Source organism: Oncorhynchus nerka, linkage group LG9b (assembly GCF_034236695.1).
Source record: "Oncorhynchus nerka isolate Pitt River linkage group LG9b, Oner_Uvic_2.0, whole genome shotgun sequence".
Taxonomy (NCBI): domain Eukaryota; kingdom Metazoa; phylum Chordata; class Actinopteri; order Salmoniformes; family Salmonidae; genus Oncorhynchus; species Oncorhynchus nerka.
The window spans coordinates 22,488,776-22,516,738 of NC_088424.1; the positions used below are offsets into that span (position 1 = coordinate 22,488,776).

Sequence of the window (27,963 nt, forward strand, 5' to 3'; positions counted from 1 at the left end):
ACATTGGTGCTTCCGGGTTAAGCGGACATTGTATCAAGAAGCAGTGCGGCTTGGCTGGGTCATGTTTCAGAGAACGCACGGCTCTCGACCTTCGCGTCTCCCGAGTCCGTATAGGAGTAGCAACTACCACTTGGAAACCACGAAAAAATGTGTAGGCTATGCAGTGTCTTTATTGCGAACAAGGCTACTGCCTCTGTGCATACTGCACACTTGCTTCTTATTTTAAAACTGCTTCTAAAACTGGAAGCATCTTTGCCCGTTAGAGTCTATTACTGGTTGTAGTAGTAGGATTTTACAGTAGGATCTTACAGTATAGCAACTGAGCCTGTTCTTCTTTCCTATAGATATGGCATTTTCCCTTGTAGGAAATTTTATGAAGAAAAGGCATGCCAAGCCCAATAACTAATTCTTACACAAAGAGAGACATGAAACGCACCATATGGAAAAAGTAGACAGCAGACACAAAGCCTGCACATATCATGAAATCATATCATGCTCTGCATCTCTTCTGCAACCAGGCCCTTGGTGATGTATCATCACAGTGGCTAGTTCCATATATTTATGTATCTATCTATTCCCCCCATAGCTCCCAGACAGAGAAATGTTTTGTTATTTTATCTCTTTAAAAACGCAGGGCCTAGGGTAAGCACCAGTCATGAGCTGTAAACCCATTACCCTGCTGGTGAATAAAGGCACCATAGCGAAAGATAAACGAATGCTACTCCGTCACTGCAGGCAGGATATTCTGTGAGTGAAAGTAGTGTCATGGGCCAGTGTAAATGCTTGCGTTGGCCCAAACTTGCTGAGAACATCACAGCAGTTCCACCCACTTCCACTATATGACACCATCAGCCTTGGATTCATATGTACATTAAACCTACTTTGTACTACGCAATAATGTTTATTACTGTGTAGTAGCCTAGTACACTGTATTTTCAAGAGTCCTAAGCGGACAATAAAGACAACTACTTAGCCTACATGTGGTAAATTTGATCCTCTGTTGGTTTGTATTGGTCTTCTCTCATGTGAATCTGCAGCAGTAATATCTTGGAAACTCTCCATGTGATTCTGTAGCAAACAGGGTTGCTGTGTGTACCCTCTTCAGGCATGGGAAGAGGCATGGAGGTGAACACTGTTTTAGCTAATTGCTCTCTGCTCAGGGATTACACTCGCTGCCAAGAATTAAGAGCAGCCTGTGTGTGTGTGTGTGTGTGTGTGTGTGTGTGTGTGTGTGTGTGTGTGTGTGTGTGTGTGTGTGTGTGTGTGTGTGTGTGTGTGTGTGTGTGGCGTGTGTGGCGTGTGTGTGTGTGAAGGGTTGAAGGTGGAGGCAACAAAAATCAATACACTGAGGAATATATAAAATAAAGCTTTAGGATTGTAACTGCCAGCAGCTTCTGGCATCATTCTTCATTCAGAACATTTCCCCTCAGTGTCTGTAGAGAAATAGCATTCTCCCGAAGAGCAAACACTTGCATTCATGATAGGGCAACTGACTTGGCTGGCCAGTTGTGTTCTTATACAGATTATGCAAGCCAGCTCCCACAGCTTTGGTGCTGTCAAGGGATTCACAGTTTTTCTTTAATGGTTTGTTATCCATCATTCACTTCCCTCCTTACAGAAATCCCTACAGGTTCTGCACCACAGGTGTCTTAAAACATGGAGGCTATAGGTGCATCCCAATAATTTCTCCTTCCTCCTGAAGTGTGCACTTGTTTACTACGCCCCACAAATATAAAAGCATTAGATTGGTGAAGGCATGGGCTTGAGGAAGTTTCTGTATACCCTTACTTTCCTTTCAAATCTCTGAGGGGAAATTAACAAGTGCACACTTTGGGAGAAAGGAGAGATTATTGGGAGACAGCCCATGTTCTGGCTTATTGTAACGAATGGAGACGTCCTATTTTGTTGGCTATATTTATTATATTCCATCTGATCCATTTTAAAGCTAATGGGGTGTTTCACACCTGTCTCAAACAACCTATCACCCCACATTCAGTGTTTAAGTGTTTGTAAAAACACATTTACCAGACACGGCAGGCACAAGGCCAAAATACTTAGACGACATGTCAACAAAGTACAACAAATGTATTTTGCAATGATGCAACTCAGTGTAGCACGACTAATCCCGATAGAGCTGGATTAACCTGTTTGAATGAGAAAGTGTTCCGCGCCCCCAGTGTTTTATTCATATTTTACACATTGCATTGACTTTGTTCTGCTAGGCTACCAAGGGAAATACATCAGCCCCAAAATGTCAAGGCAGCTTCTTGTCTTCTTCCTCTTTTTTTGAAAGTTCTACAACAGAGTTTTTCTTTACAGTACCAGTCATGAGTTTGGACGCACCTTCTAATTCAAGGGTTTTTCTTTGTTTTTAATATTTTCTACATTGTAGAATAATAGTGAAGAAGACATCAAAACTATGAAATAACACACAAGGAATCATGTAGTAACCAAAAAAGTGTTAAACAAATCAAAATATATTTTATAATTGAGATTCTTCAAAGTAGTCAACCTTTGCCTTAATGACAGCTTTGCACACTATTGGCATTCTCTCAACCAGCTTCATGAGGAATGCTTTTCCAACAGTCTAGAAGGAGTTCCCACATATGCTGAGCGGGTCATCTGGTCATCTGATGCAGCACCCCATCACTCCATAGTCCCACTAAGCGCAAACCAGATGGGATGGTGTATCGCTGCAGAATGCTGTGGTAGCCTTGCCTTGAATTCAAAATAAATCACAGACAGTGTCACCAGCAAAGCATCCCCCACATCATCACACCTTCTCTTCCATGCTTCACGGTGGGAACCACAGCAATGTGGAAGTCATCCGTTCAACTACTCTGCGTCTCACAAAGACATGGCGGTTGGAAATGAAAATCAAACATCAGACCAAAGAACAGATTTCCACCAGTCTAATGTCCATTGCATCAGCTGTCTGAAAAGCTATATATATATATATACGTCCTATTTTGTTTGCTATATTTACGATATTCCATCTGATTAATTTTAAAGCTAATGGGGTGTTTCACACCTGTCTCAAACAACCTATCACCCCACATTCAGTGTTTAAGTGTTTGTAAAAACACATTTACCAGGCACGGCAGGCACGAGGCCAAAATACTTAGACGACATGTCAACAAAGTACATATATATGTGTGTGTTTATGTATTATCCTAATATCAAAGAATTGAGGAGTGTGGATTGTCGTAGAATAATGCAGTTTGCATGTGAGATGTCAGACAACAATTATGTATGGTTTGTTTAATAGTGTAACTGATAAAGTATGCATTGTTAAGGTTTTCCAATCGTTGGTGTAGCAGGGAATTCCCCATAAGATATTTGTATGAATTAGTCAAGTCTACACTACAAACAGAAAAAACACTGAAATGGTATGCAGTGATACCTAACTGAAATGTCCTTTAACTGTGTTGTTCAATGCAGAAATAGTCAGGTCCCAGGCTACTTGTCGGCCTTCACTAACAATCTGTAACATTCCTCTGTGGTAAACCTTTAAAGGATGATTGTCACTTCCATTTGAAATCCTTAGTTCCTCCTCTAAACTGACGAGGCTAGAATATACCTCAACCCTGATGAGGTGACTATACCTGTGTATTGTTTTCTATGTTCACATGAGTATTGTAACATATATTCCTTTCCAGCTGCACTCCAACTCAGACAAAGGAGATGGCTCAGTCAGATACCTGCTGTCTGGAGAGGAGGCTGGTACTATATTTGTCATCGATGAGGTCACAGGGGACATCCATGCCACCAAGAGCCTGGATCGGGAGAAGAAAGGCCAGTATGTCTTACATGCCCAGGCCATCGATCGTTACACCAACAGATCTCTAGAGCCAGAGTCTGAATTCATTATCAAGGTCCAGGATGTCAATGACAACGCGCCCAAGTTTCCAGATGGCCCGTTTGCTGCTGCTGTTCCCGAGATGGCCGACGTTGGTAAGGTCGAATACTGAGAACATACTTTTAATACGCTGGGTGCACTTGACTGGAGGCAGCCAGCTTTGTACCCTGACTGTGAGACCAGTCACGCTATTAGCTGAGTCATCAGTATTGTTGCAGATCCCTGCTGCATCACAGAGGCAGTCAGGCATTGATGCACAACTCTGTAAATGGATTTTGATGGTCCCGATCGAGGATTTTGATTAATTGGGAAATCATGGATTTTTGCCGCACTTTATGCAATACAGAAACACTCTGTGGTATTTTTTGCACATAGTTTTACAGTAAGAAAACCATGACAATATAGTGAGTTGTGCTACAGTATGTAAATGTGGTTTGTACTGTAATCATGGCACATTGTACTTTAGTTGAATGGTTTTGTGTGGAAATGCAGTACTGATATAACCTTTCCTTCCATGCAGGCACATCAGTGTTTCAGGTCACAGCCACAGACGCAGACGACCCCACCTATGGGAACAGTGCCAAGATTGTTTATAGCATACTGCAGGGACAGCCTTACTTCTCTGTGGATCCTAAAACCGGTGAGCCAACCAGCCTTTTACTTTACTGCAATATAACGCTGCATGTGTGAATTGTTTCTGCCAAGTGATAAAATAGCTTTGTTCTATTATGTTTTATTGGTTGATAGTTGAAATCAGGCTGTTTTTTTTATTTCACCTTCATTTAACCACGTAGGCCAGTTGAGAACAAGTTTTCATTTACAACTGCGACCTGGCTACGATAAAGCAAAGCAGTGTGACAAAACAACAACACAGAGTTACACATGAACAAACATACAGTCAATAACACAATAGAAAATGTACAGTGTGTGCAAATGTAGAAGAGTTGGGAGGTAAGCCAATAAATAGGTCTTAGAGGCAAAACAATTACAATTTAGCATGAACACTGGAGTGATAGATGTGCAGATGATGATGTGCAAGTAGAGATACTGGGGTGCAAAAGAGCAAGAGGATAAATAACAATATGGGGATGAGGTAGTTGGATGTGCTATTTACAGATTGGAAGTGTACAGGTACAGTGATCGGTAAGCTTTTCTGACAGCTGATGCTTAAAGTTAGAGAGGGAGATATAAGACTCCAGCTTTAGTGATTTTTGCAATTCCTTCCAGTCATTGGCAGCAGAGAACTGGAAGGAAAGGTGACCAAAGGAAGTGTTGGCTTTGTGGATGACCAGTGAAATATACTTGCTGGAGCGTGTGCTACGGGTGGGTGTTGCTATGGTGACCAGTGAGCTGAGATAAGGCGGGGCTTAACCTAGCATAGACTTATAGATGACCTGGAGCCAGTGGGTCGGGCACTGAATATGAAGCGAGGGCCAGCCAACGAGAGCATACATGTCGCAGTGTTGGGTAGTATATGGGGCTTTGGTGACAAAACGGATGGCACTGTGATAGACTACATCCAATTTGCTGAGTAGAGTGTTGGAGAGTATTTTGTAAATGACATCGCCGAATTCGAGGATCGGTTGGATGGTCGGTTTTACGAGGGTATGTTTGGCAGCATGAGTGAACGAGGCTTTGTTGTGAAATAGGAAGCCGATTCTAGATTTAATTTAGGATTGGAGATGCTTAATGTGAGTCTGGAAGGGAGAGTTTACAGTCTAACCAGACACCTAGGTATTTGTAGTTTTCAGAAGTCAGAACCGTCCAGAGTAGTAATGCTAGTTGGGCGGGAGGGTGCGGGTAGCAATCGGTTGAAGAGCATGCACTTACCTTGATTTGCATTTAAAAGCAGGTGGATGCCACGGAAGGAGTGTTGTATGGCATTGAAGCTCGTTCGGAGGTTTGTTAGCACAGTGTCCAAAGAGGGCAAAATGTATACAGAATGGTGTCATCTGCGTAGAGGTGGATCAGAGAATCACCAGCAGCAAGAGCGACATCATTGATATATACAGAGAAAAGAGTCGGCCCGAGAATTGAACCCTGTGGCACCCCCATAGAGACTGCCACAGGTCCAGACAACAGGCCCTCAGATTTCACACACTGAACTCTATCTGATAAGTAGTTGGTGAACCAAGCGAGGCAGTCATTTGAGAAGCCAAGGCTATTGATTCTGCCGATAAGAATGTGGTGATTGACAGAGTCGAACGCCTTGGCCAGGTCGATGAAGATGGGTGCACAGAACTGTATTTTATCGATGGCGGTTATGATATCATTTAGGACCTTGAGTGTGGCTGAGGTGCACCCATGCCCAGCTCAGAAACCAGATTGCATAGTGGAGAAGGTATGGTGGGAATCAAAATGGTCGGTGAGCTGTTTGTTAACTTGGCTTTCGAAGACTTTAGAAAGGAAAGGATGGATATAGGTCTGTAATAGTTTGGGTCTAGAGTGTCTCCCCCTTTGGAGAGGGGGAATGATCGCGGCAGCTTTCCAATCTTTGCAGATCTCAAACGATAAGAAAGAGAGGTTGAGTAGGCTAGTTATAGGGGTTGCAACAATTTTGTCTGTTCATTTTAAAAAGAGAGGGTTCAGATTGTCTAGCCCAGCTGATTTGTAGAGATCCAGATTTTGCCGCTCTTTCAGAACATCAGCTGTCTGGATTTGGGTGAAGGAGAAGCGGAGGCGGCTTGTGCAAGTTGCTGCAGAGGGTGCTGAGATGTTAGTCGGGGTAGTGGTAGCCAGGTGGAAGGCATGGCCAGCCATAGAAAAATGCTTATTGAAATTATGAGGATGTTTAACAACACTGCTGATTACAGAGGCAATAACTCAAATTGTGTCTAGTTTTAGAGATGGCTGCGGGTTTGAATTGGTCACAATAAATGACAAAGTCGAGGGGAAAACACAGCAAGAGCATGCGTGTCTTCAAAGCTAGAATCCTTCATGGCGATATTTTGGTATACAAAGTGCTATGTGAACGTCACAGGATCCAGTACCTTTAAGTGCCAGAAAGCCCCATCCATCTGCTCTTTGCAGACTTGACTTGAAGTGTCAGGTTTCACACCCTAAATTTGGGACACGGCATATTAAAGGTTACAGTCTGGCGATTTCAGCAATCGTGGGTTCATCTCACTGTGATATTCTCAGCCAGATTTAGAGCAACATGAAAAAATACTAAATAATTTTGTAAAATTTAAGCCAAACCATGTTCTTCTGGTCCCTGAGGGACTAAATCACTTTTTGCGCAAATCTGAAGTTGTATCAAGTCTGCAGACCTTGGCATCTCTGCGTGATTCAGAGGAGGCTTCGCAGAAAATACTCTGTCGTCAGTTATATGAAATGGTGCCAAATTTGTACTGTAACGGCTTTCTTCCTGGGAAAGAGAGGACCAAAAAGCGCAGCGTCGTGAGTGTTCATCTTCTTTAATAATAAATCCCAACTGAACACTTCAAATTACAAAACAACAAATGTGAAAATCGAAAACAGTCCTATCTGGTGCATAGACACAAAGACAGGAAACAATCACCCACAAACCCCAACACCCCAATCAGAGACAATGACTAACACCTGCCTCTGATTGAAAACCATATCAGGCCAAACACAGAAACAGACAAACTAGACACAACATAGAATGCCCACCCAGCTCACGTCCTGACCAACACTAAAACAAGGAAAACACACAAGAACTATGGTCAGAAAGTGACAGCACCCCCCCCAAGGTGCGGACTCCGACCGCGCTGGACGTGGACCCCACTCCATCATTGTCTTAGTCCACCTCCTTAGCGTCCTTTGAGTGGCAACCCTCGCCGCCGACCTTGGCCTAGGAACCCTAACAAAGGGCCCCACTGGACTGAGGGGCAGCTCGGGACTGAGGGGTAGCTCAGGCCTGAGGGGTAGCTCAGGACTGAGGGATAGCTCAGGGCTGAGAGGTAGCTCAGGCTGACTGACGGCTCTGGCAGATCCTGGCTGACTGACGGCTCTGGCAGATCCTGGCTGAATGTCGGCTCTGGCAGATCATGGCTGAATGGCGGCTCTGGCAGATCCTGGCTGACTGGCGGCTCTGGAGGCTCCATGTTGACTGGCGGCTCTGGAGGCTCCATGTTGACTGGCGGCTCTGGCGGCTCCATGCTGACTGGCGGCTCTGGCGGCTCCATGCTGACTGGCGGCTCTAGCGGCTCTGGACAGACGGGAGACTCTAGCGGCTCTGGACAGACGGGAGACTCTAGCGGCTCTGGACAGACGGGAGACTCTAGCGGCTCTGGACAGACGGGAGACTCTAGCGGCTCTGGACAGATGGGAGACTCTAGCGGCTCTGGACAGATGGGAGACTCTAGCGGCTCTGGACAGACGGGAGACTCTAGCGGCTCTGGACAGACGGGAGACTCTAGCGGCTCTGGACAGACGGGAGAATCTGACGGCGCTAGAGAGACGGGAGACTCTAGCAGCTCTGGACAGACGGGCAGCTCAGGTGGCGCTGGGCAGACGGCCAGCTCAGGCGGCGCTGGGCAGACTGGAGACTCTGGCAACGCTGGAGAGGAGGAAGGCTCTGGCAGTGCTGGACAGAGGGGCTCTGGCGCCTCTCGACTGAGGGGCTCTGGAAGATCCTGGCTGACTGGCGGCTCTGGAAGATCCTGGCTGACTGGCGGCTCTGGAGGCTCCATGCTGACTGCCGGCTCTGGAGGCTCCATGCTGACTGGCGGCTCTGGCGGTTCCATGCTGACTGGCGGCTCCATGCTGACTGGCGGCTCTGCCGGCTCTGGACAGACGGGAGACTCTAGCGGCTCTGGACAGACGGGAGACTCTAGCGGCTCTGGACAGACGGGAGACTCTAGCGACTCTGGACAGACGGGAGACTCTAGCGGCTCTGGACAGACGGGGGACTCTAGCGGCTCTGGACAGACGGGAGACTCTAGCGGCTCTGGACAGACGGGAGACTCTAGCAGGCTCTGGACAGACGGGAGACTCTAGCGGCTCTGGACAGACGGGAGAATCTTACGGCGCTGGAGAGACGGGAGACTCTAGCAGCTCTGGACAGACGGGCAACTCAGGTGGCGCTGGGCAGACGGCCAGCTCAGGCGGCGCTGGGCAGACTGGAGACTCCGGCAACGCTGGAGAGGAGGAAGGCTCTGGCAGCGCTGGACAGAAGGGCTCTGGCGCCTCTGGACTTAGGGGCTCTGGCGCCTCTGGACTGAGGGGCTCTTGCGCCCCTATGTTTATTTAGATTACATTTTGCAGTAACGTTCAAGAAGTTTATCAAAAAGGTATCAAGTATCAAAGGGATACCTGTCCACTGTTCTGAGTCTAGCATTCTTAATCCCCCATCCTCTCATTGTAAAAAAGGCTCTCAGACATCTTGTTCTTTGCATTGAAGACTGAAGAGAATTTTTTTTAAAGCCTAAAATAATTTTTTAAAACATCCACCCATGACCAAATACATTTTCTGTGAGGATGCTTTTCAAAGGATTTGACTCAATATCAATAGAGTTAGTTTTAAAATTACTAAATGTTTGTGGCTGTGGTGTGTGTTTGGGCAAGAGTGTGTACGTGCGTGTGTGTGACAGCGATACAGTATATATACACAGAACAAAAATATAAACGCAACATGCAACAGTTTGAAATATGCAATTTGAAAACATACAATTTGAAACATGCAGTCAATGCAGTCAATTGAAATATATATATTTTTTAAAGTGGGTGCGTGGATCAGAAAACCAGTCAGTATCTGGTGTGACCACCATTTGCGTCATGCAGTGTGACACATCTCCTTCGCATAGAGTTGATCAAGTTGTTGATTGTGGCCTGTGGAATGTTGCCCCAGTCCTCTTTAATAGCTGTGCTAAGTTGCTGGATATTGGCGGGAAATGGAACATGCTGTCGTACACGTCATTCCGGAGCATCCCAAACAGGCTCAATGGTTAAAATGTCTTTTGAGTATGCAAGCCATGGAAGAACTGGGACATTTCGGCTTCCAGGAATTGTGTAAAGATCCTTGCGATATGGGATTGTGCGTTATCATGCTGAACCATGAGGTGAAGGCAGCGGATGAATGGCACGCCAATGGGCCTCAGGATCTTGTCACAATATCTCTGTGCATTCAAATTGCCATCGATAAAATGCTATTGTGTTTGTTGACGGTAGATTATGCCTTCCAATACCATAACCACACTGCCCCCATGGGGCACTCTGTTCACAACGTTGACATCAAAAACTGCTCGCCCACATGACACCATACAACGCTGGCATTTGAAACAGGGATTAATCCATGAAGAGCACACTTCTCCAGCGGGAAAGTAGCCAGCGAAGGTAAGAATTTGCCCACTGATGTTGGTTACGACGCCAAATTGCAGTCATGTCAAGTCCCTGGTGAGGACAACGAGCACCCAGATGAGCTCCCCTGAGATGGTTTCTGACCGTTTGCAAAGAAAATCTTCAGTTGTTTCATCAGCTGTCCGGGTGACTGGTCTCGGACGATCCCGCAGGTGAAGAAGCTGGATCTGGAGGTCCTGGGCTGGCGTGGTTACATGTGGTCTGCGGTTGTGAGGCCGGTTGGACATAATGCCAAATTCTCTAAAACGACATTGGAGGCGGCTTATGGTATAGGAATTAACATTAAATTCTCTGGCAGCCGCTCTGGTGGACATTCCTGCAGTCAGCATGCCAATTGCACGATCCCTCAAAACTTGGGCCCCCTGTGGCATTGGGTTGTGTGACAAAACTGCACATTCTAGAGTGGCCTTTTATTGTCCCCAGCACAAGGAGCACCTGTGTAATGATCATGCTGTTCAATCAGCTTCTCGATATGTCACACCTGTCAGGTGGATAGCTTGGCAAAGAAGAAATGCTCACTAACAGGGATGTAAACACATATAGCTAAAGAGAACAAAGTGTAAAGATGGAGATAAGTGGATGTCTTTGCTTGAACAGTATTTCAACGTGTTTCAAGAAAGCAGAGGGAATCTGGCAGTAAGACTATTGTGACACTGTAGTACGTACCATCTGTCAACACTCAAGATGAAGGTCCTAGCCATGTTCTGGTCACATATGCTGAAGTGCTATTGACACACATCGACCACATGTCATGAATGCAACCATGCAACAGCATTGCCATTATGATGGGTCTAGTTTTGTCATTTTATCATATTAACAGTAGGTTTCGTTGATGTCTGTGTTGCACTGCTTGGCTACTTGAGAGAGTGGTCCTGATTTAAGGGGTAGCTGAACCCTGGCTAGGTTTAACTGTAGGGGGTGCAGTTCAGTCATTATACTGTATATTTGATAAAGGTCCATGTTGCATTGCATGGCTACTTGAGTGAGTGATGCTGATTTTGATTTGAGGCATAGCTTTGAAGTAGCCTGGCTGGATTGTGACTGTTCCAGCTGCAGTGCATCCCGATCCTGGGCCATGGCCAAGGTAATGCCAGCTGTTCCTGTCTCTCTCCAGCAACTCATTGGGGCCCCATCAGCAGGTTGGCCCAGGAGACCCAGTCACTCAGCCCACAGTCAGCCCACAGTCAGACCAGTTGCCTCTACACTACAGCCATGTGTCTGTGATCAGGAAGTGAGGTGTTCAGCTCCTGACCAATGATCATCACTTACACACGCGCACGCACGTGAACGCCCTAAAGACACACATGCACACCCACACACCCATCATTGTTGGTAATCAGGCTACCACTGTTGTGTCGTCAGCAAACTTGATGATAAGGGCTGGAGACATGCAAGGCCATGAAGTCATGGGGGAACAGGGAGTACAGGGGGTGGCTGAGCACACACCCTTGTGGGGCCCTCATATTGAGCATCAGCGTGGCGGAGGTCTTGTTGCATTCCTTCACCACCTGGAGTCGGCCCGTCAGAAAGTCCAGGACACAGTTGCACAGAACAGGGTTCAGACCCAGGGCCCCAAGCTTTGTGATGAGCTTGGAGGGTATTATGGTGTTAAAAACTGAGCTGTAATCGATGAACAGCATTCTTACATAGGTATTCCTCTTGGTATAGGTATTCCTGTAGTGGGTCTAGGGTGTTGTGTAAGGTAGAGGTGATTTAATCCTTAACTAGCCTCTCAAAGTTCTTCATGATGACAGAAGTGAGTGCTATGGGGCGATAGTCATTCAATTCAGTTACCTTTGCTTTCTTGGGTACAGGAACAATGGTGGGCATCTAGAAGCAAGTGGGGAAAACAGACTGGGATAGGGAGAGATTGCATATGTCGGGAAACACTCCAGCCTCTGCTTAGGCCACAAATTACTATTTACAGCCTTGCGAGTGTTAACGCTTTATAAATTTAATCAATTACAGTTACTAGTTACAAGTTACCTATCCAAAATTGTAATCAGGGAAGTAACTTTTAGATTTTTTTGAAGTATCTGTAATCTGATCACAATATTTTTACTGATTAACAGTTACAATTGTTTTGTGAGTTGCTCCCCAACCACGTATTTTTTATTTTACCTTTATTTTACTAGTCAAGTCAGTTAAGAACAAATTCTTATTTTCAATGACGGCCTAGGAACAGTGGGTTAACTGCCTGTTCAGGGGCTGAATGACAGATTTGTACCTTGTCAGCTCAGGGAGTTGAACTTGCAACCTTTCGGTTACTAGTCCAACACTCTAACCACTAGGCTACCCTGCCACACGTGTGTACATATAAATGCACACACACACACACACACACACACACACACACACACACACACACACACACACACACACACACACACACACACACACACACACACACACACACACACACACACATATACACAAACACACAAAATATTTTGGACATTAAATATGAAGCATCTTGTCTGTCCAGTCCAGCCTGATACGACTGTAAAACGCTCCATTGTTAGCATAATCAATCAGAGCTCGATTAGGTGCTGAAATAAAAGGCCTGAGAGGATATGATACTCAAACAGTGTGAACAGTATACCTGTATCTTCCAATAGACAACAAAAGTATGTCAGGAAATATTGATGACTGCAGTAAATAAAAGACCCAGAGGAATATTTTATCATAAGACTCTGCATTTAATGGCATTGATTACCCATCCCTTATCTGACTAACATAACTACAGTAAGCTACTGCTGTTTCCTCCGTATCCTCCATTAGAAGTTGTGTAGACAGTAATGAGGACACCAAATTTCTACTTTACCCATTAAAGAGGTAAGTTGTTGTTTTTTTAGTGAGGGGATAATGTCCGTTCCCATTGCCTGAAAGGTTGACACAGATATATCCATTTGAATGTGAGCAGGGGTCATAAAACCTGCTGTCTTTTGGATGTAATTGATATTAACAGTCTGACAGTCAGTCTTTTTTATTTAAATGTAGTTAATTTATCACCCACTCCAATCTGACCAAGCATTATACAGCCATAATGTGCTAAACTGTATGTTTGAACTTTTTTATATATATGTCTGAAAGTAATATTGGTTATTTTATCTACCAGATTACACCAGAATACGCATTATCAAATGTCAACTTTGCATCAGTCATTGGTGTTGTTACTGTATAATGAGCAACATGCCTGAACTCTGGATGGCCTTGGCTAAATGAGCAGAGCAGGCATTGTCTACTCTTCCGAGGATCCAGAGGGGAAGGACTGTTGTACAGTAGTTTGGCTGTGCCTCAGAGGAGAGGAGAAGAGACTACAGTATTGGCTGTGCCTCTGAGAGTCCCTGGGTCAAGAGCAAAGTCAAAGACATCACATCACATCCCCCACTTTGGCTGGTCCTGAGAGCTGAGGGAGAATGACTGGGGAATGCCAAGGTCAACAGGAAAGCGAGCAACACAACAACATGGGCCTAACAGCCTTTTATTCCTTGTCACAGTTGCACCACATTGTTTCCCTAGAATGAGAATGGAAGCTGAAGGAATTGGTTCCATGGTGAGGCCTTAACCTCGACAGAATGAGAAGGGATCCATTTGCTGAATTCTGTAATTTGGTCGGGCTAAATTCAGTTTTTTCATGTTCAGCCTATTTATTTTCTTCTTTAACCGGCTGAATACTAAGAGGCTTTTTAGCATTATTGTGCTATTTGTGTGTTTACAGCTGAATTTACTTGTCCAGACAGGTGGTTTGTGGCCACAATGTGTTTGGTACAATCTCTATAACATTCTCTGGGGCTGAACACTTCTGTAATCATTTCTTCTGGCAGGTTGAGGTATCTGTTAGCATTTTTTTCTTTCTCTCATTTTCTCACATTCATTCATTTGTTAAAGGACATGAAGACATTTCTTGTGCATTCAGCGGCAGAGTATTTTAGTTTCTGAACGGCTGAACCCTGTGGATTGTTGCCCATAAAATACAATATACAAGGTTTGGTTTTCTCTTTTTTTTAAATTGTTTTTTTTACATTATACAGTAATTTAACTGCGGCCTTGGGCGGCTGTATTTCAGTGCCTTCATGGTTGTACAAGCACTTGAAATATCAATAAAAATTTAGATGAACCTTGGTCTTTTGATGTGTGGATGCATAAGGTAAAAAGCAGACTGATGAAACCGCTACAATATGTGTAGGACTATAAAACAAGTTCTGAGCCATTGGAGTGGAGCCGTTTTACACAGATGCTCTGAAACTCACACTGTGTTCTGTGTTCTGAGGATGTTCTGAGGATACATATCCTGCTCGTTGGTTGAAAATAGGCTATGTCTGTTTATTGAATGTCACTGTACTTTCGCCTATTGTTATCACATCTCAAAAGCTTGGGAAATGACCTTCTTTGAGACGAGTCGTCTTATTGCAATCTATGTGACCCATGTGATCCCAATAACCGGCGAAAACCTGAGTGTTCCAGGAGAACTAGCTAACCCCTGAACGCCCACCGTGTGACGGCACACAGAGTTAACTGTGGCATGTCAGACCCTGTGTTCCACCGTTTAGCAGTGGTTGTTCCAGACATTGTTCCACAAAGGATGTCTTGCTTACAGTACTGAGTGAGCTATGCCCTGGCTGTTTTCCCCGTGGCCTCCCTCTCATACAGGTGCATGATGTACAGTATGGTCAATCTGTTCTGTTTTCCTGCTAGCCCTTGTTCAGTCTTTAGGGTAAGATTAGGGCAGATGGCACTCTCCTTTGTAACGCTGTGAAGCGAGTAATGCAACATAGCAGAGCCTCTGGCCAGAGCACGGTGTTTAGGTGTGGGTCTAGCTGAGAGGAGAGGAGGAAAGAGAGAAGGAGGGGGTGGCGTGCTAATAGTTCAGAGATGGGCAAGGCAAGCGTACTAATGTGTTAGTACATCAAATAGCACAGGCTTCCCCAACTGGCCGCCCACCAAGTTTTCTAAAAAATATTAATTTAAAAAAATGTTTTTTTTCCATTATTGGACATAATAGACTGTAAAAACAAAAGGGAATCAGCTTGAAGATACTTTAATTTAAGAAATCTGTTCCCAAGCCTAATAGAGAGACACGTGATCGTATAAATAATGCAAGCAAGGTTTGAAATAATAAGGTTTTAGTCAAACATTATATCTGTTTGGGCTTCTTGCAGTCAATTTGAATTGTACAAATTATTTGTAATTATGTTCACATTTTAGTAATTTAGCAGGCACTCTTATCCAGAGCGACATGCATGAGCAAATTGGGTTAAGTGCCTTGCTCAAGGGCACATCTACAGCTTTTCACCTAGTCCGCTCGGGGATTCGAACCAGTGACCAGTTACTGGCCCAACGCTCTTGACCGCTAGGATACCTGCCGAACATGTCTGTTCTGGCCCCCCGACCAGCAGCTCAAGAAAAAAAACTGTCCACCGCTGAATCTAGTTGATGATCTCTGAAATATGGTAATGAACAAGCACATACAATGCATTCGGAACGTTTTCAGACACTTCCCTTTTTCCACATTTTGCTACGTTACAGCCTTATTCTAAAATTGATTATATAGAAATAAAAACCTAATCAATCTACACACCATACCCCATAAGGTTAAAGCGAAAACAGCTTTTTGAAATTTTTGCAGATGTATTAACAAAAAAAAAGAAATACCTTATTTACATAAGTATTCAGGCCCTTTGCTATGAGACTCGAAATTGAGCTCCGGTGCAACCTGTTTCCACTGATCATCCTTGAGATGTTTTTACAACTTGATTGTAGTCCACCTGTGGTAAATTAAATTGATTGGACATGGAAAGGCACACATCTGTCTACATAAGGTCCCACAGTTGATAGTGGATGTCAGAGCAAAAAACAAGCCATGAGGTTGAAGGAATTGTCCATAGAGCTTAGAGACAGGATTGTGTCGAGGCACAGATCTGGGGAAGGGTACCAAAACATTTCTGCAGCATTGAAGGTCCTCAAGAACACAGTGGCCTCAATAATTCTTAAATGTAAGAAGTTTGGAACCACCAAGACAATCGGGGGAGAAGGGCCTTGGTCAGGGAGGTGACCAAGAACCCGATGGTCACTGACAGAGCTCCAGAGTTCCTCTGTGGAGATGGGAGAAACTTCCAGAAGGACAACCATCTCTGCAGCACTCCCCTAATCAGGCCTTTATGGTAGTGTGGCCAGATGGAAGCCACACCTCAGTAAAAGGCACATGACAGCCCACTTGTAGTTTGCCAAAAGGTACCTAAAGGACTCTCAGACCATGAAAAACAAGATTCTCTGTTCTGATGAAACAAGATTGAACTCTTTGGCCTGAATGCCAAGCGTCACATCTAGAAAAAACCTGTCACCATCTCTATGGTGAAGCATGGTGGTGGCAGCATCATGCTGTGGGGATGTTTTTCAGTGGCAGGGACTGGGAGACTAGTCAGGATCGATGGAAAGATGAACGGAGCAAAGTACAGAGAGATCCTTGAAAACCTGTTCCAGAGCGCTCAGGACTTCAGACTGGGGCAAAGTTTCACCTTCCAACAGGACAACGACCTTCAGCACACAGCCAAGAAAATGCAGGAGTGGCTTTGGGACAAGTCTCTGAATGTCCATGAGTGGCCCAGCCAGAGCCCGGACTTGAACCCGATCGAACATCCCTGGAGAACCCTGAAAAAAGCTGTGCAGCGACACTCCCCATCCAACCTGACAGAGCTTGAGAGGGTCTGCAGGGAAGAATGGGAGAAACTCCCCAAATACAGGTGAACCAAGCTTGTAGCGTCATACCCAAGAAGGTGCTTCAACAATGTACTGAGTAAAGGGTCTGAATACTTATGTAAATGTGATTTCTTTTTTTTCTTTTTTATAAATTAGCAACCAAAAAAAGCAAAGAAAACGGTTTTTGCTTTGTCATTATTATGTGTGTAGAAAACCATTTAATCAATTTTAAAATAAGGCTGTAACTTAACAAAATGTGGAAAAAGTCAAGGGGTCGGAATACTTTCCGAATGCACTGTAGGTGAAAACATGATGATGAAGACATGAGGGGGGTTGGCAGACATGGTATGAAAGCTGGTTGTAATTCTGGCTGAATTTATCAACCGTTTATAGATCATTTCCTTAGGTGAAATACGTGAAACCCATTTTGAGGAAATTAATGTTCCTCCTCCTGTACAACAAGTCAGGCAGTCTTTTCCTGCCTTCATCCGTATCATATTTGTGACATACAGTACTGTGACTGAAAGTGACTGGCATCTCTAACTCATCCAAGATGGGATTGATGCTGTGGAGGAGGAATCTCTCTGATTGTCTATTGTCAATACATACAGTAGCTCTCCTAACATACATTTATTTATTTATATAAGGAGCCTTCTTTTCTTGCCATCCCCAGGGGTCATCAGGACAGCCCTATCCAATATGGACAGAGAGGCCAGGGAGCGCTACCCTGTGGTGGTCCAAGCCAAAGACATGGCTGGCTCGGTGGGTGGGTTGTCAGGCTCCACCACCATCAATGTCACTCTGACAGACGTCAACGACAATCCTCCCAAATTCCCTCAGAGTATGTATACAGATGTCTGTTTGTTTGTTTGTTTTTCTACCTCACGGTTTGTCCTTAGATATTCATTCTCTACTGTAATAAAACATAGGAATTAAACAGTCGAATGCTATATAGAGTTTAAAACACTACGATGTTTGTACTGTAAGTAATGCACCACAGAAATAGAATCTTAGAATCAGTGATTTCTGTGTACTGCACAGCCAAATGTTACTTTTAAATAAAACTCCACAAGGTGCATCTTATAGTAGATGTTTTGCTAATGCAGGGGTGGCTGTAAGTGATACAAACATGATGTATGATGTAGTGTGCAAATGATTGTTGAGTTGCAAGCAGACAGGAAATGTGATTAATTGACCCATTTATTCACATTTACATCTTGATGGTATGCATGAACAGTAGGCTAATTACTTCTCCATCTAGTCATAAATGCTTTATCATTCATGCCTAGATAATAACGTCTTGCTTATTCGTGTGCTCATCCCATTACAGAAAACTACCAGCTGTACGTTCCAGAGTCTGCTCAGATTGGAAAAGCTGTGGGTAAAATCAAAGCCACCGATGAAGATTTGGGCGTCAATGCAGAGATGAGGTACAGCATAACCAATGCAGAGGGGAAGGCCATGTTCTCCATCACTACAGACACTAACCAGAAGGAAGGCATCCTATCACTAAGACAGGTACTGTTGAGATGCACACATTCATTTTCCAGCTCAAATTAAACCATCTGTGGTTGTGCTTTATGTTACAGTTCTGTTGGTGTTTACTGAGAAACCACAAGGTTATATGGTAATCATACATACTATTTATTTGGGATTAATTAAAAGAAGTAGTACCATTACATACCCTTAGGCCACACTAATGCTAATTGTGTTAATAATATGAGTAAGTACCCATTGTTACCACATAGGCTGTTCTCTCAAATACCAACGGAAGCAGGACAGGGGGGAAAAAAGCATGGCTTTAAAAAGAGGATTGATTGTCGGTTTCCTCAGCAGCCTTTGAACTATGAGAAGAGGAAAGTCCACACGCTTCACATAGAGGGAGTGAACACTCACCTGGATTCCCGCTTCTCCCACCTGGGCCCCTTCAAAGACACCACCACTCTCCGGATCATCATCGGAGACGTGGACGAGCCGCCTGTCTTCTCCATGGACTATTACATCATGGACGTGTACGAGAACTCCCCTGTGGGAACAGAGGTCGGCACAGTGACGGCTCAGGACCCTGACAGTACCAAAAGCCCTATAAGGTAAAGGACATGCGTGGGGCGGCCATTTTGTTGGACTCCAAAACACCATCACAAGATTCAAAGCTTCGACCTTTGCATGTTGAAAGTCAGATGTTTTCTTGATATTCAATTCAAACAACTTGATTTCATTCATTCTATTGTCATTGTTCTCTCTCCTACATGTAGGTATTTTGTAGACCACAGTGAAGAGGAGCAGGTGTATTTCACCATTAGTGTGAATAACGGGGTGATTAAGACCACCCGGAGTCTGGACAGAGAGGATGTGGCCTGGCACAACATCACTGTGATGGCATCAGAGGTTGGTAAGTAACATAGCACACAGCGTAGGATCCTTATCTAGGAGTCATCTTACCTTAAAATCATTTTGCTTTTAATTAACGAGGACTTTATTATGACTTTCAACATGGAGAAAACAATATGCTTATGACACTGCATGAATGCATTAGCGATGTCACTTTAATCATATGTATCAACATTAAAACACATGGCTCTCGAAAATGAACAGGCAGCAGTGCCTTGTGGGATTGATGCGGGGCTGCATGTGTAACATCTCAGTGTGATGCTGAAGGTGGTCGAGTCAATCAATTCTTCCTCTCCCCCTCTTTTTCCACTGACGCTTATCTAAGCAATTACTCTTTCCTTTACCCTTTTCTGCACAATAGTGTTCAGCTAATGGACTGAACTGGCCATCGATAAATGCCAGCCGACGCTGCGCTGATTGTGTTAAGTCACGTTAATTAATGGGAAAACCAGTCCGCACCTTTCTGGAGATTGGTGTGTGTTAATGAGGGATTCATGACATACATAAACACTATACATATCGTGCATAGTGTATATTAGCAAAGTGTCACTTGTAATGTCCTGTGTGCTAGCTATATGTATATTAAGTGAGACAAACTACTGTGCAACCACACAGCATGTCTCTGTTACATTCTGCCTACTGCTGTAGCTTGGGGTTAGTTCTTCTCCTGTCATGACTCTAGTTGTTGGTTGGTGGTCGTTGTGGCTGTAATTTATGGATGAGTGAAATGGGAAAATATGATTTATGTATCCCACATTTAATAGGAACATGATTTCTCTGTGCAGCGTCAGGGAGTGTAGTGTGCTGCCAGGCAGCAGGAGTTTAGTTGAGTGACCGGGTCACCTTTCAAAGAGAATTTACACTTCACCTGGCAACATGGCCAACCTCAGGAGACTAACACGAGATACACAAATGGATGGAGGCTCAGTGGGGATGTGACCTTAATTGATGGAGAGATACTCTGAGAAAAAATGGATGTACAATACATCACTATGAGTGCTTGGCATGAACCCTGGACAGAACAATATATAGGCCTATAACAATGTCTTGAAAATGCCATGCCATGGCTTGGGAGGTTGTTTGCTTATTTTTACATTTGTTTTCCTATTTATTATGGATCCCCATTAGCTGGTGCCAAGGCAGCAGCTTCTCTTCCTGGGGTCCAGCAACAATGACATATGGGGTTAAAAGATACAATATAAAAGTTGTATTTAATTCCATGGTTTTATACATGTTTGTTTGTTATTTTCAGACAATCCCAGTCATGTCAGCCATGTTCCTGTGACAATCCAGGTGCTGGATGTAAATGACAATGCTCCCTACATAGCAAGAGATGATGAAATCATTGTGTGTGAAAGCTCCAGGGCAGGACAGGTGAGTATCTTTCACTTTCACCTCCCTCCCTCTTTCCATGCTCTTTCCCACTTTACTCCCTCTCTCTTCCACCTTCTCTCCCATGAACTCATATTCTCCCTTATTCAACTATGTTGTCTTTTAAAACCTCTTATCACGCACATGAATGCACTAACACACATTCTCCCACAGACACACACACAGACACACAGACACACACACAGACACACACAGACAGACACACACACACACACACACACACACACACACACACACACACTCTGCCTTTATTGTGTGTTTGACACCATCATCAGGAATGGATTTATCTGTGGTGCAGCAGACTTTTGCAGCCTCTTGAACCTATAAATTATTCAGCATGTACCAATGTCTCCACAAGCAGATAGGAGCTGCATTAAGCGCAACAGAGACGGATTGCAGAAAATGTTTATCATCTCTCATTCAAATTTGGCCCGTGTCCAGCCAACCACGACTGCTCAGATTCATATCGCAATAGCATTCTCTCTTCATATTTTCCCCCGTTGAATGAAGATTACTAGACAGACTGCAGCATATAATCAGTTAGCTGGCTAAAGGCGACAGATGATGCATGCTAAGATGACATGTCGAGGGGCTTTTTCAAACACTGCAACAAATTACAGTAACTTCAATGATCTTTCAGAGAATTTGACTTGATTTATAGTAAAATGTGCTGTTATGTTCATCGAAAGGAAAGAAAATATAATTTTGTTTAGAACTAGTTGTTTTGTTAGGGAGACATACAATGATTCATATTCAAAAGCCTCTTGACAGCTAATTCTGTATTTCTATGGATTCCCGTATTACTGTACGGTACCACAAGTTCAGGAATGTCTCTTATAGACTGACAATGCTAAAGCACGTGTGTAGGTCACCAGGTTAGGATCCACTATAATTGGTGCATTGTCCATATGATCATTTTTAACTCTCAGCCGGTAGAAGTCAACTTCCTTCAATGAGCTGACAAAATATCAGGAACAGTGCTCTTGGAGACAGGTCATATCCACCACCTCTGATCTACACTTCTGGCTTGAACAAGGCCCCATGTGAAATAATGGCACATGTACACATGGAATGGCCAACAGAAAGGGAAGGAGGAAAAACACATGTACTGATCGATAGTCATTACTATAATATAATAATATAACAATAATAATAATAATAATGGGCAGTGACTTTCTTGACTTATTCCTATTATATTTAGCTCCTAATAGAGCAAAAGGCTGTATATACATACATGTGACGTAAAAACGTTTTTCACCCCCATTTTCCTCTCCCTCTCGACCCCTCACTCCTCTCCCTCTCGTCCCCTCACTCCTCTCCCTCTCGTCCCCTCACTCCTCTCCCTCTCGACCCCTCACTCCTCTCCCTCTTCTCTGACAGGTGATCCAGACAGTGAGGCCATCAGACATGGATAACTTTGCGAATGGACGCTTCTCCTTTGCTCTGCCAAGTGATCTCCCAGTCAATCCTAACTTCACCTTAAAGGCTAACGAAGGTTGGCTGGTTACTGTGGCTTTCTGTGGCTATTTTAAAAAGTACACTGCATTTTGTTGAACCGCCACAAAGGATATGTGTGTGGACAGATATTTGTGGCAGATACTATCATATCTAGTGGTGTTTGCTGTCAAACAGTTACCCCCATTTACACTTTCTCCTCCCTGGAGACGTTTTAATATCAAATGGAAGGACCTGCAGTTGTGTTTCCTTGGTAACAGCCAATGTTTTTTTTTAATCTCTTCCTCATTTTAGCTTAAGGCTCCTTGGCTGAATTCAGAGAGAACACTGTTATGTTATTTTTTCCTTGTCTGAAAACCCAATTGCTCCTTTGGCAGATCAGGGAGAATCTCGAGATTAAGGTAGACTTCCAAGACGGATCACGGCAATCAGGATGATACCAGACAGAGGAAGTGAGCTTCCACTGAGTTTTGTATCAGTGCTCTGTGTTCTTTGTGGTGGTGTAGCCTAGTACTTCGTTTTTATCTCCTCCCCAAATGGCTCTATTTTCCCTCAGGCGCGCTTGTTCAGTGAAACCACATTTCCACTGAAGTGTCATGAGGCCTATGTTTACACATACAGGAGCACCAGGTAGTACTCCTCGGATAGAGCTAAAAGGAACACAGCTGCTTCAGTGCACTGATTGGGTAGAAGTAGGATACATTAGCTCCCTCAGGCTGTGTGGAATCTTTGCCCTCAGAACAACCTCAATTCGTTGGGGCATGGACTCTACAAGGTGTCATGTTGACTCCAATGCTTCCCACAGTTGTGTCAAGTTGGCTGGATGTCCTTTGGGTGGTGGACCATTCTTGATAGACACAGGAAACTGTTGAGCATGAAAAACCCAGCAGTGTTGCAGTCCTTGACACAAACCGGCGCACCTGTCACCTACTACCATACCCCATTCAAAGGCACTTAAATATTTTGTCTTGCCCATTTACCCTCTGAATGGCAAACATACACAATCCACGTTTCAACAGTCTCAATACTTAAAAATCCTCCTTTAACCAGTTTCTTCCTCTTCATCTATACTGATTGAAGTAGATTTATTTAACAAGTGACATCACTAATGGATCATAGCTTTCACCTGGATTCACCTGATCAGTCTTTGTCATGGAAAGAGCAGGTGTTCTTAATGTTTTGTGTAGTCAGTGTGTAGTCAGTGTGTAGTCAGTGTGCTGTGGTACTATCTGGACGATATCCTGCTGTTCACCAGCTGATAGACATTATTTATTTAGCCAGAAATGCCTTGAGAATGCAGAGGAATCTTACAGACATACAGCAGCTTACTCTCCAGTGAGGTTGTGTTAGAGAGAGAGATAATTATCTCTGATTTTCTCTGCTGTAATCATAATAATTTGGAGGAAGAAAAAATCTTGGAGGTGGCTTTATATTCTATTGTCTCCCAAGTGGAGGATGAATGAGAGATATTGTCTCTTTCTTGTTTACCTGTTTCCTTGCGGTGGGCAAAGAGATAAAGTAATGAATTTTGACTTGAAGCCTTTGGGCCAGGGCCCCTGCATGCTAATTGGAATCCTATGTAAATGAACGCTTCCTCCTATGCACCTTCCCATGGGCTCGCTCTGTTGGAATACATTTGTTGATATCCCGAATGATGCAAGGGTTGACCCCCCCCCACACCCACCTCTCTTCTCCTGTCTCTTACCATCCCAAGTGACATGCTTTATCATGGCTCTGTGTTCCTGGGGGAAAATGAATCTGCATTGTGAAAACTCGGGCCGTGATTGTGCATACAAATGCATGGCTCTGGGCCGTGAAAATGGAAAATCTGCTGGAGCCTCTTCAGAATGAGAAATGCTGTCGCAGCAGCTGTGCTGGCCTGGATAGAGTACTTTTGGCAAGTGTTAATAAAGCCTGAAGAGGCACTCGCTATCTGTTCCCAGTCCTTTCTTATAGATAGCAGCGGGAATGAGTGGAGAACTATGGGCATCCTCTGCAATGTTGGAGAACACTCCTCATATCTCAGGGATAGGTTGTGCTGGTTTTCTGTATTTTTCTGTTCTCTGTTGTTGCGTATGTGATTTCAGAAGTATAAACAGGTCATGGCCAGTTCCTTTAGATGGTGTATTTTGGGAAAGTATATCAAAGGATAACCTAAATAAATACAAATGTATATAATACACACTGAGTATACCAAACATTAGGAGCACCTTCCGAATATTGAGTTGCACCCCCCTTTGCCCTCAGAACAGCCTCAATTCATCAGGGCATGGACTCTACAAGGCTTCCAAAGTGTTCCACAAGGATGCTGGCTCATGTTGACTCCAATGCTACCCACCGTTGTGTCAACCAGCAGCATACCACCCTGCATACCACTTCTGGCTTGCTTCTGAAGCTAAGCAGGGTTGGTCCTGGTCAGTCCCTGGATGGGAGACCAGATGCTGCTGGAAGTGGTGTTGGAGGGCCAGTACAAGGCACTCTTTCCTCTGGTCTAAAAAAATATCCCAATACCCCAGTGATTGGCGACACTGCCCTGTGTAGGGTGCCATCTTTCGGATGGGATGTTAAACAGGTGTCCTGACTCTCTGAGGTCATTAAAGATCCCATGGCACTTATTGTAAGAGTAGGGGTGTTAACCCTGGTGTCCTGGCTAAATTAACCAATCTGGCCCTCAAACCATCACAGTCACCTAATAATCCCCTGTTTACAATTGGCTCATTCATCCCCCTCCTGTAACCATTCCCCAGGTTGTTGCTGTAAATGAGAATGTGTTCTCAGTCAACTTACCTGATCAAATTTAAAAAAGTTGGCTGGATGTCTTTTGGGTTGTGTACCATTCTTGATACACACAGGAAACTGTTGAGTGTGGAAAAACCCAGCAGCCTTGTTGTTCTTGACACAATCCAGTGTGCCTGGCACCTACTGCCATACCCTGTTCAATCTTTTGTCTGCCCATTCACCATCTGAATGGCAGACATACACAATCCATGTCTCAAAAGGCTTAAAAAATCATTATTTAACCTGTCTTCTCCTCCTCATCTACACTGATTGAAGTGAATTTAACAAGTGACATCAGTAAGGGATCATAGCTTTCACCTGGATTCACCTGGTCAGTCTATGTCATGGAAAGAGCAGGTGTTCTTAATGTTTTGTACACTCCGTGTGGAATAGAATGTATCATATTACCCTATTTATTTACTGAATTTAAAGAAAATGTGTGCTCCATTTGTGTTGTTCTTTGGCTTTAACGGAAAAATACTCTGCATTTGGAGTCATGTCTGTATCAAGTCTTATAATGGCTTTTTGTCAATACAATACATCCAGTGTATTTTCAACCTCTTGTCATTCCACTCCAGACAACACTGCCAGCATCGTGGCACGGAGGCGTCAGTTCAGCCAGGCGGAGCAGGATCTCTACCAGCTTCCTGTGGTTGTCAGGGACGGGGGGGAGCCCGTCCTGAGCAGCACCTCCACCCTGACCCTCCGAGTGTGTGTCTGCCAGAGAGGAGGTAGCAGCAGTAGCAGCAGCAACAGGGTGAGGACCTGCCAAGTCCCGGCCTTCCTCTCCACAGCTGGCCTGAGCACCGGGGCCTTTATCGCAATTCTGCTTTGCATCATCATCCTGCTGGGTAAGAGACAAGAGAAGTCGAAGGAGGTGGGAGGTAGGGGGCACGTGGAGGAGAGGAGATATGGGAGAGAGAAAGAGAGGGAGGGAGAAAGAAAGAGAAAGAGAAAGAGAAAGAGAAAGAGAAAGAGAAAGACAGAGACAGAGACAGTGAGAGAGAGGCGGCTCTATCTTGCCTAGAGGTAGAAATAATGAAAGGCTTCACACCAGCTGAAGGAGTACCTCTGGCTGATTTGTTTCTTGCAGCAGAAGGCCACAAGTCCACTCTCAAATCACTTTGCAGGTCGTTGCCATCAGAGAATCAGGTGTGTGTTTTGAACCTTTAGACTGGTGCAGTGTAATGACATATTGTAAGTTGCTGTGGTCTTGTCCCCTCTCCTCTGACATGTCCTGTACTGTAGCCATCGTGGTGCTATTTGTCCTCCTGCGGAGCAAAAAGGGCAAGAAGGAGCCGTTGATCATCTCTGAGGAGGACATCCGGGAGAACGTGGTCACCTACGATGATGAGGGCGGTGGCGAGGAGGATACGGAGGCGTTTGACATTGCAGCGCTGCGGAACCCCCGGGGCAGAACAGAGGAGGCTGCGGCGGGAGGTAAGGTCTGGGGAGGAGGGGTGGCTGGTGGCCTGCGGGCCCCAGAGTCCGTCCCTTGTGCTGCTCGACACAGAGGACATGCACCACGTCATCAGACAGAGAGTAGTAGACGCTGACAAGGACACCAGCGGACCGCCCTATGACTCCCTCCAGACGTACGCGTATGAGGGCTGCGGCTCACCCACGGGGTCAGTCAGCTCTCTGGGGCTGGCCCAGGTCCTGCCCCCTGAACTCAGCTACAGTGACCTGGAGGACTGGGAGCCGGAGGGCCACATGCAGGCCAGACTGTTTGGGACAGAACTCTCTGAGACAGAACAGACCATAACCCCCTAATGTAAAACATCTCTCCTCTTCTAACCAGTTTAAGGTTAACCTAGCGATACAAAGCTATTTGAGTTGTACAACTTGTTCCTTTTTTGTGTGGAATTGACTGTCATTTAACACTGGTCTCTGTCAAGTGGAGTGGAGGAAACTATTTAAATATTTTTAGAAAAACAAATCATGAAGTTGGTATAAAAAAAACGATTTTCCCAAGTGTATATTTTTATTGATGAATAAAGTGCAGTGATTTCAGATAAGTGAATTTACGTGCAAGTCTTGTGTCATATTGTATAATGTGTCTGGCCCCACAGGAGTCTCCTTGGTACCGTTGTGGTAAGTATCTGGGTCAGTTTTCATAAAGCAACTCAGAGTTGGAGTGCTGATCTTTGATCACGTCCTCTCTGTCCGTATGATTGTAGTCATTATGATCTATAAAAGGCTAAACTGATTCTAGATCAGCACTCCAACTCTGAGACGCTTTATAAATGCGGACCCTGTTCTTATCATTATGCTTGCTGACCCCACAGTCTTGAAGTACTACAGTAACCTTCCGAGGTCTTTCAACTCTTTCTTAAGTTAACCAATGTAAATTGGTGCACGAGAAGAAAAACTACATCACAGGAGCAGATCAACTTTTAATTGGGAAACAACACAATTCTATGGATGATAATTGGATCCAAATGCTTTGGTGTACAGCTTTTGATTTTGGAGCTGGGATTTATAAACCAGTTGTGAAACAGTCTTGTTTCCTGCTCAGACTTGATCAATTCCCACGAGAGCCCGGCTCCATAAATAAAGGAACAATAAACCGCTCCTTAATGTCTTTATAATAACAGGCGATGAGGGGAAATCTCATTTGAATTGCAGACCATATGAATCTATGTTTAACTTTCTGATGATACACATGACACAGGAAGAAAGGTCATCAAGTCAGAGCTCGTCCATTTACTCACATCGTCTTATACATCCCATTGAAATGTTAACATGTGACTCCCACGTCTGTCACAGTTGTGAATATGACAGTACAGCCATGCAGTCCATAACACCATTCCACACCCACCTACAATAATACACGTACAATATATGCTGCATTGCAAACATTCTTATTGTGCCACTTATTCACAGCAAGGTAATTAGGGGAGATGTGTGTGTACTTATTCCTTTTTGAAAACAACTGTGACCCCAACATAGATAATCATTTTGTTGCCATAGTGGTGGCGAAATGATGAATAATGCATTACTATATAATTGCATTCTATCAGAGAAGGATGTTTAAAGGCTATGGAGGGTAAATAGCATCTCTGCGG

At 44.4% G+C, this 27,963-nt stretch overlaps 1 pseudogene; it reads left to right on the plus strand.

Moving 5' to 3' along the window:
- Window positions 1-3,662: 3,662 nt before the first annotated feature.
- On the plus strand, window positions 3,663-26,904 carry LOC115114442 (cadherin-18-like; annotated as a pseudogene).
- Window positions 26,905-27,963: the final 1,059 nt, after the last annotated feature.